Consider the following 10,259-nt stretch of genomic DNA (forward strand, 5'->3'; position numbering starts at 1 on the left):
TTTCCTGCCCCTTTGGGCATTTTTAATTAAAGAAGAAAATTAGCTGTCAATGAAGACACTGGGATGTCATTTGGACTGGAGAACCACGGCCACCATCCTGGACAAAACCTAGAGCATCTGGGAGTACATCAGTAAAGTGGTAGTCAAACATAAGCTGCTGAGAGAATGCCTGAACCAGCAACAGACATGGAAGGAAGATCAAGTAGAGGAAGTACCATAGCGAGCAAAGACCCTGCATGGGATGTGCCATTGACAAATAGCACATATGGGTGACATTAGGAAATCCTACACGTGGGTGGGCAGGGTTGTACTCAAAGACAGCACTGAGGCACTGATAACAACAGCGCAAAAGCAGGCACTTATGCACCAGTTGCATACAGGCAGGCATCTACTGCAACAGACAGGATCCAAAACACATCCATGAATAAAGAATGGTACCAACACATCCTTCAAGATCAGCTTCTCCCAACCAAACAAGAACAGTTTGGTGACGAACAATGCCTTTTCCAGCATGACGGAGCACCCTTGCTATAAGGCAAAAGTAATAATTAAGTGGCTCGGGGAACAAAACATCGAAATTTTGGGTCAATGGCCAGCAAACTTCCCAGACCTTTATCCCATTGAGAACTTTTGGTCAATCCTTAAGAAGCGCTTGGACAAACAAAAACTCACAAATTCTGACAAACTCCCAAGCATCCGTCAGGATGTGGCCCAAAAGTTAATTGTAGACTTGCGCATTCGTCTTCGGGCGTTTTTTTGTTCGTTCCGAAGGAACGTAAAACAGAATACAGTGCCGGCAAAACGTAGGCGAAGACGAAGGCTCACAACCACGAAGATTCTTCGTGATCGTCTTCGTTTTCGCCGCACAGCCACCAAAATTTCAAACAGGAGTGAGCTGATCCTCGTCTGTCCAATCAGCTCACTCTTGTGACGCTAAGGGTCTCGTCCAATGTCTGTGCTGCTGTTTTTTGAATTCTGAAACCGCCTTTATAAGACCAGAGCTTGCCTGAGAGATCCATTCATTTTTCGCTGTGACTGCCTTGGCAACATTGCTGTGCTGCATCCGAGCGTTACAGAGAGAGATTGTTCTGTTCTGTGTGAGACTGGTAAGCCTCAGTCTGCCATTTCTCACAGTGTACTGTGTTCAGTTCTACTGAATTAATAATTTTATTAATTTAGTCATTTTTTTATTTAATTTTTTTTCAGTGCTTTTGTCTGTCATCAACTGTGTAGTGCTGGCACTGGGGTGCCCTTGCCCTGGGCTGGCACTAGTGCCTACTGCCTGTCCTGCTTAGATAAATTAAATAATAGAATTTATAAATAATTTAATAGAATATATAATAATTGAATACATTATAAAATTATATATATATTTGTCAGTTATATATATATACTATAGTTAGTTAGTATACTAGTGTAGAGTGTACTGTAGACATTCAAGACATCTACTAGTGTCTAATCTAAAATCAGTAATATTATATCATTAATTTTAGCTAGCTTAATAGTTAATTAGCTATAAATAAAATTAATAATTAATTACTACTAGCTTATAGTTCATATATATATATATATATATATATATATATATATATATATATATATATATATATATATAATCTTATTAGTACTGGTGCTGCAGCTCTTTAGTTTGTGCTTTGTTTTAGCAACAGCAAGAGACCAAGTCAATTTTTCTTAATTAATAATATTTAATTTTATTTCATTTGTTTTGCTCACCTCAGTCCATCAGTGAAGTGAACTTGTTGGGCTAGTGAGTGCAGCCGCATAAGTGCTGTGTGTTTTTGTTCAGCAAGCAGTGAAGCTAACTGTTTTGCTGTGACATTTTATTTTCTAATTTCTTTTCAAGAAAGATTGACTGTGTGACGACAACAACTGTACTAAGCAAAGCTTCAAGGTACTAGCTGTAGTACTAAAATAATTCTAATCTTTAATCTTAATCTATAATATATTATATAACATAATATAATATAAATTCTAATTCATAATCTATAATATAAGTAATTCTAAATTCTAATTCATAATCTATATTCTTCTATCTATAATCCATAATATAAGTAATTCTTCTAATATTTATTATATAACATAATATAATAAATTCTAATTCATAATCTATATTACATGTATAATCCATAATATAAATAATTCTAATCTATTAATAATATTATATAATTTAACCTCACTTTAGTTTAGTGGGCTTGAGAGCGTCTGCCTAGAGTTAGACTAGAATACTAAGGAATATAGCTTTAGGCTCAGCCTAGTAGTAGGCTAGGCTCTTAGGCCCATATAAATGCAAAGTCTTTAATTTTTTTATACCCTTTTTTTTATTTTTTTTATTTTTTATAGTTTTTTTTAAACACTACACTACACACACAACACAAAATTACGGAAAGCCTAAAGCACCAGAAGCACGTTCAAAGTTAAAGGGTAGCACAACTAGTACTTCTACTAGCCCAGTGAGTAAAAAGAAGTGCCTTTTGCCCCAAGCAGCATCTTCCCCATCCACAAGCAGCATGCAAGGTACCAAGCAGAGCCAAATTAGCAGCAAGACTCAGAGGGGTTTTCCCAAACCAAAGCGATCTCATTCCTTCGTAGGGAAAACCATGACCACCACCACCTCTACCGCCTCTACCACCACTAGTGCTGCGCCTACTGTTCCCACCGGTACTGCCACGCCATGTCCTCCTAGTACCTCTAGCAAGCAACCAAGTCCTTACAATATTTTTGTAAAGACAGAGAGAGGGCTACACATAGTGGAACTCCACCTAGCGAGGTAGCAGAGGAGCCTGAGACTGGGAGGCCAAGTGCAGAGTCTGTTCTTCCTGCTTGCACTACTACTAGTCACGATATCAGTCTTAGCTCCAGCCTAGCAGGAATTCCATTTGATCTGGCTAATGAAGAACTAGACTATGAGCCAGAGGAAGTAGAGGAGATAAGTGTTCAGGAATCAGATTCCTCAGGGAGCAGTGTCCAAATGACTAGTGCACAATTTTCCCCTGAGCCTCCACCTTCTCCGCTATGATCATCACCACCACCAGCAGCAAAACCTACCAAATCTAGAGTTAAAGAAATTAGCAGTCCCACTATGGCCAGTATTGGTACCACCAGTGCCACCACCACTAGTTCTGCCCCTGTTCATCCACCCCGAGCAGTAGAAGCAGCACGCAAGGCACACTCCAAGGCTATGCGCGCCCCAATTTGGGAGCACTTTGAAAATGTTGAAGAAGGGCGCTATGGAAAGTGCAAACATTGTGGGAAGCTAATAAGCAGAGGGGAAGGGTCTGGCCATTTTACCAGTGCTAGCATGAAGCATCACCTCAGCACTCAACACAACGCTGTGCTATTGGGGAAAGATGCAGAAGTAAAACTTAGTGCAGGCAGCATAGCTGGTGGGCGTGGTACTACAACAACAACTAGTACCAACTCCAGAGAGAGTGGAAAAACCCCAACAGCTGCTTCTGAGCCAATAGCAGCAGCAGGTAGAGCTGGCAGCCAGAGACCAAGGCAGGTTGGAGCACTGTATGTCCAGCCCACCCTGGAACAATTTGTGTCATTCCAATCCAAAAGGTCAATGTCCAAACAGCAGGCCAATAAAGTAACGCAACTTATTGGTCAGTTCATTGCTGTTGGAGGGGCATCCTTCTCAATGATTGAAGGGGAGCCTTTCAAACAATTGATGGCGGCTGTGGCTCCACAATATACAGTTCCGTCACGTTCCACTTTCAGCAGGAACATTGTCCCCTCATTGTATCGGTCCTGTGTTTCAGTAGTGAAAGAGGAGCTTTCCAAGGCTGCTGGTCAGTCTGTTCATTTCACAACAGATTTGTGGAGTGCACCTAGTGGGCAGCATGCCTTTCTTTCTTTGACAGCACACTGGTGGCAGCCCGGTGTGCCCAAGGAAGCTGCTGCAGCAGGCTACCGATAATTCCTTCTCCATGCAGAAGTGATGGATGAAAAGCACACTTCCCAAAATATTCTGCATGCAATGAGGAAAATGTTTAGCCTTTGGGTGGGAGCAGAGGCAGGCACCAATGTTGAAGTTGGTTTTGTGGTAACTGACGGAGGTGCCAATATGGTGAAAGCGCTGCGAGATGGTCATATTGTTGGTGTGCGCTGTGCAGCGCACATCATCCATCTTGTAGTGAAGGCAGCAATGTCAGAAGGAACTAATGTAGCAGCAGTAGTTCTGTCCCGCTGCAGAAAGATCGCTGGGCACTTTCACCATAGTGTTAAGGCTAGCCAACTTTTGAGGGAAGAGCAAGAAAGTCAGGTCTTCCCGTACACTGCCTATGACAGGATGTCAGTATGCGGTGGAACTCCACTTTAGACATGCTGGAGAGGATTTTGGAGCAGCAGAGGGCAATCCATAATCTTGCCTCAGAGCATAATATTGGGATTACATCTCCATTGAATAGGGAGGATTGGACAGTAATCGCCCAGCTAGTGGCAGTCCTTAAACCATTCAGGGATGCCACTGAAAATTTAAGCTCAAACACTGCCAGTCTGGCCCAGGCAATCCCAGTGTTCTCCCATTCAGGCAGCAAGATGGATGTGTTCCTTGAAAACCGTGAGGCTGTTCAAGGTGGCACTCTACATCCTGACGTAGCAGCCATAGTCAGGAAGCTGAAGGATCTGCTAAAAGTACACCTTCGCAAACGCATGGAAGAGAGTCCCGAAATGATGCTAGCGTGCCTTTGTGATCCAAGAATTAAGGGAAAGCTAGCAATGAAATTCAATGTTCTCAGTAGCTCCCGGGAGCAATTGGTTAACAAGGTGCGTGACTGGCAGCCTAAAATGGGAATGCTGTCCGAGGAGGGAGAGGTGCAGGAGGAGGAAGAGATGATGTGGTCTGCTACTCCTAGCAGCAGCATCAGCAGCAGTGCCACAAGCATCACAACACAGCTGAGTGGAGCAGCTGCGTTTTGGGAAGAGGCACTTGGGAGTATAGTTGGACCATCTGACAGAGCTAGCAGCAGAAAGGAGAGTAGTGCTGCTGAAATGGTCAAACTTTACCTCTGTGAAGTTCCTTCTGCACCTAATGTTGATCCTCTTAGCTACTGGGATGAAAAGAAGAGAGTGTGGCCTGCACTATCATGTCCGCCACCACTGTTCAAAGTGAGCGCGTATTTTCTATGACTGGAAACATACTGAGTCCACAGCGCTCACGCATGGCACCTCATCTGATGGAGCAGATTGCCTTTCTTAAATTCAATCTGCCCAAGTTGGGTTACCCAGCTCTTAGCTTGGAAAGTTAATTTTCTTTCTCTAATGTTCAAGGTAGTTTCTCCCCCTGGTTGCACGTGTTTGTGGTGTGGCAATGTCTGCTACCTCCGCCGGTGTAGCCAATTTACGCTAGGGCCTAGTGTCTGAGTTCTGTAAGTCCGCTCCCAAACGCCTAGGACTGACAGTCTTTGATGCTTTGCCCTGGGGTGAAACAGGTGAGCGGGTCGTCAATTGCCCACTCATTCGCCTTTCCCAATGCTGCTGCTGGTGGTGGTGCCAGCGTCTCTTCTCTGCCAGTTCGCTTCCTGGCTAGTGTCATGCCTCAAATGTCCAAAATGTTCAAGGTAGTTTCTCCCCCTGGTTGCACGTGTTTGCGGTGTGGCAACGTCTGCTACCTCCGCCGGTGTAGCTAATTTACACTAGGGCCTAGTGTCTGAGTTCTGTAAGTCCGCTCCCAAACGCCTAGGACTGACAGTCTTTGATGCTTTGCCCTGGGGTGAAACAGGTGAGCGGGTCGTCAATTGCCCACTCATTTGCCTTTCCCAATGCTGCTGCTGCTGGTGGTGGTGGTGCCAGCGTCTCTTCTCTGCCAGTTCGCTTCCTGGCTAGAGTCATGCCCAAAAAGTCCCTAATGGTAAGGGTAGTTTCTCCCCCCTGGCTGCGTCTGCTTGCGGTGTGGCAACGCCTGCTACCTCCGCCGGAGTAGCTAATTTACGCTAGGGCCTAGTGTCTGAGCTCTGGAAGTCCGCTGCCAAACGTCTAGGACTGATAGTTGTTTGGATGATTTGCCCTGGGGTGAAACAGGTGAATGGGTCGCCAATTGCCCACTCATTTGCCTTTTTCATTTCCTTTTCCATTTCCATTTCATTTTTTTTCCGTCTGATACACAACCTACCAAACATAACACATAACACATATAACACAGTGACATAACACATAACACACACACGTACAATTCACAAATCACAAGGACCTTTCCTCCTGTTATTTGCCCTGGCCTTCACTTCTACACTCACTAGCATTAACGCTATAACTCACACTTTACCCTATAACTCACACTTCACCCTTTAACATTTTTCCATGGGCCAACAGACCCAACTTTTTCAGGGACAGTCCTGCTTTTTTCCTGTCCCATCAAATTTAGCTAAACTAGGTATGCTAGTGCACATAGGTATAGCTGGGTAGGATAGCACTACAACATTAAATAAATATAATAAAGTAAATAATAATAAATATAAATTTAAAATAAAATTAACCCCTTAAGGACCGGGCTCATTTTTTCTTTTTGTACCCTGTGGGACCGAGGCTGTTTTAATACTTTTGTGGTGCTTGTGGTCAGCTGTAATTTTCTCCTCACCCATTTAGTGTATCTACATAAGTTATATATTGTTTTTTTCAGGACAAGATGGGCTTTCTTCAGATACCATTATTTTTATCATATCATCTTATTTACTATAAAAAAATAAAAAAAACATGGTGAAAAATTGAAAAAAACAACACATTTTATGACTTTTATTTGAAAAATCTTAAAAAAGCAAGTAAAAAAACTAGCTAAATAGATTCTACTACTTGTCCTGAGTTTAGAAATACCCAATGTTTTTATGTTTTTTTGCTGTTTTTTGTAAGTTATAGGGCAATAAGTACAAGCAGCATTTTATGATTTCCAAACCTTTTTTAATAAATCTGGTCAGTCTGCCTCCATCTCCTCTTTGGAACATCTTTGAAGTCGGTTAACTCAATTTAACCCCGTCAAACCATATATTTTTGAAAACTAGACACCCCAGGGTATTTCAAATGCTGTTATTTTAACCATTTCCATGCCCCAATTATACAACCACACTTTGTCAAACTTTGTAATAGTAATTCTTTTTATTTTTTTTTTCACACAAATTGTAATTTAGTTATAAATATACAGGTCCTGGTATATGTCACTGTCAAACAACCCCCCAATATGTGTTCAGCAACATCTCCTGAGTACAGCGATACCCCACATGCATGGGTTTGTCAGATTGTTTGGCTGGTAAAAGGCTACTTTTGGGGCATGCGTAATTCAGGTTTTCAACACAGACTTAGCATCTGGTCATTCTGCCTCCATCTCCTCTTTGGAATATCTTTGAAGCCAGTTAACTCAATTTAACCCCATGAAACCATATATTTTTGAAAACTAGACACCCCAGGGTACTCCAAATGCTGTTATTTTAACCCTTTCCATGCACCAATTATACAACCACACTTTGTCAAACTTTGTAATAGTAATTTTTTTTTTCCACACAAATTGTACTTTAGTTATAGATATACAGGTTCTGGTATATGTCACTGGCAAACAACACCCCAATGTGTGTTCAGCAACATCTCCTGAGTACAGCGATACCCCACATGCATGGGTTTGACAGGTTGTGTGGGGGCTAAACTGTAACATTTGAGACATGCGTAATTCACTGTTTACAACATCCGGTCAAAACTTGTTTTGGACCCAACTTTCAGATGGGGCAGAAGAAAGCCTGGCCTTTCTCCAAGAAGGGATTTGATCTAGCACCGTTAAGAGATTCCCTCGTGCCATGGGAAAGACACAGGGGACACTTGTCAGTGCAAATCAGTGCAAAAAAATGGTGCAGCAAAAAACATCTAAATAGCAGTAAATGGGGAAAAAATAAAAAAGTAGAGCAGGAAAAAAAAAAATGGGCAGCTGTGTGGTACAGCTTGAAGCAGTTACCAAGGCAGAGTGCAGGTTCTCCAGGGCAATCTGGACAGTAGAATGGGGTGTCCTTTCTTTTCCCCCTGCTGTAGCATACCCTGTATCTATTTGGGGGATTCTGCTTCTTCTCTGTAGGAGGAATTTTAAAAATAAAATGGGTAGCCCCAATTCTGCTAGACTCCATCACCGCCCGGGGACCAGGTGCATCTTGGTACAAGATATCCGAAATTACTCGAAGCTGAAATTGCAAAAAAGACATTCCGGGATTTGCTTTTTCATGCAACAAAAAAGCATTGTAGGTTGCTATTTGCATTAGATAAATTGCAACCTTCTTGTACCAGGCCTTTGTCTTCCTCAAAAGACATCCACCGTTATGATACTACATGCACAGTACATGAACCCATGTCCTTGCTGGTAGCCTACTCCTTCTCTACCCTAACAAGGTTTCTAATGTTTTCTTGGCCCTGCTCCATCAGTTCTTTTAACTCTTTTCCCTTAAATATCCTAGTTTAACCTATCTATTTAACATCTCTTTCCATTGACTTGTTCCTACCATCTTCAAACATGCTCTCAGATCTTACATATCTATCTGACCACCATCCTGTCTCCATTCTCCCCTGGCTGCCAAACTACTTTTAGCCTTCAATCCCCTAACCCACATGTTTCCCTCTTCTTCTTTTGTACCAATATGTCAATTTTTTTATACTGTTAATTATTAAAGTTTTGATGTTATTGTTCATTTTTACTCCCCCCCATTTTAATAGCACAATGAAATCAGCTGGCACTCTATGAATAAAATGTAAATACCGTATTTGCTTGATTATAAGACGACCCCCCAAAATCTGAATATAATATATATATAATATATAATAGAATATATAATAAAATCAAAATATTAATTGAAGAAAAAAAAAAGCCTGAATATAAGACGACCTTAAAGAGAGTGTGAAAACCAGTACGGGGGAGTAGGATACGTGAAAAGAATATAATAATGATTTAGGACTTTCCTTTTTTATGTATGTGGAAGACACAGCAGCAGCCCTTAAAGAACACTCTCCGGGTGTTGAAGTATTTCAGTCAAGGTACACTAGGGGGCGCTCGTGTGTTCCATTCAATGAAAATCCAGAGTTATATTGGAAAAAAGAAAGAATATATATAGTGTAGATGTATAATTAAATATAGTCAGCCCTTCGTGTTGCAGATTTGCACTCACAGTGTTCCTTTGTAGTTCAATGCGTAGCAGGGGTCACATGAGGGTCCACATGGGGAATATATATCCAAAGGAAGAAACACAAAAAGGATCCAATAGTGTGTTACTGTGTTTAAGTGTAGAAAACGCAAAGCGTGGAAATGTACTTACACTCAAGAAGATATAAATGAACCTATGGTTCCTGGTCACCAACTGGTCCAGTCTGTGTGATCCTCAATTCAGTGGAACCGATGCTCAGATATTCAGTGTGTACAGTATGTCACACAGTGACTGTCCACAACTTGGGTTTGATAAAAGGTATATTTATTACTGAATGCTAATATAATAAAATAATGTAAAATAAAAAATATATAAAATGTATAAAACCAGAAGTATTAATACTGGTAAAATGACATGAAAAGTCCAAAAGTCCAAAAAAAGTCGTCACGCAACGCGTTTCGCCGTATTGGGCTTCATCAGGAGTGCTGTTCTTTGTTTGTAGAGGTCCTTTTAAATGTGCGGCGCCATCTTTTTCAGTGTCTGACGTCACACGGGTCTGTTTCCGGGTTCCATTCATTTGCCGTCCGTGTGGGAAACGATATCTCGGTTGTGGTAGATCTTTCGCTCAGCAGTGCCAGAATGCAAGGTAAGTAAAATCATGTTTGTATTTGTAATAAGTGATTTGTTCTTTACAGGTTATGCCGGCGTAACGGAAGCAGACAGACGAGACGGCAGAGGATCACCCCGGTGTGTACGTCCGGCGCGAAGAGAGCTGAAACGAAGAGAACGGTCGTGAGGTATATACCTCAATACGATGGGACACCAAAAGGAGGTGTCGAGACGGAAAAGACAGAGGTCCCTGTGAGGGATTCTATATGTTTCTGTGTGCAATCAATAAAATGACAGTAGGGGGATTCTGTACGATACGTATGTGCACTCAATGAAATAACGGTAGGGGCACTGAGGGACGTCCTCATATGAACTCGTTCTGTTTCTTTCCTATATCGTGGGGCAGAGGATCTGTAAATAAGACTCCCCGTATGTTAACAGCACGGACCCACATCAATTAAACTGGGTTCCTATGATGTTTTATTGTATCATCAATAAACTATTTATTGAAAATGTTGGTCGTGTTTA

The 10,259-nt window shown here is 41.8% G+C and overlaps 1 non-coding gene across 1 annotated transcript; it reads right to left on the reverse strand.

Moving 5' to 3' along the window:
* Positions 1–7,703: 7,703 nt before the first annotated feature.
* On the reverse strand, positions 7,704–7,830 carry LOC149284771 (small nucleolar RNA SNORA35). Its single transcript, XR_016277819.1, has one exon. It is a non-coding gene; the product is annotated as a small nucleolar RNA SNORA35 (small nucleolar RNA).
* Between the last annotated feature and the right edge of the window lie 2,429 nt (positions 7,831–10,259).

This window comes from Sceloporus occidentalis, unplaced genomic scaffold (genome assembly GCF_023333645.1).
Source record: "Sceloporus occidentalis isolate IW3139 unplaced genomic scaffold, rSceOcc1.0.p SCAF_88, whole genome shotgun sequence".
Lineage (NCBI taxonomy): Eukaryota > Metazoa > Chordata > Lepidosauria > Squamata > Phrynosomatidae > Sceloporus > Sceloporus occidentalis.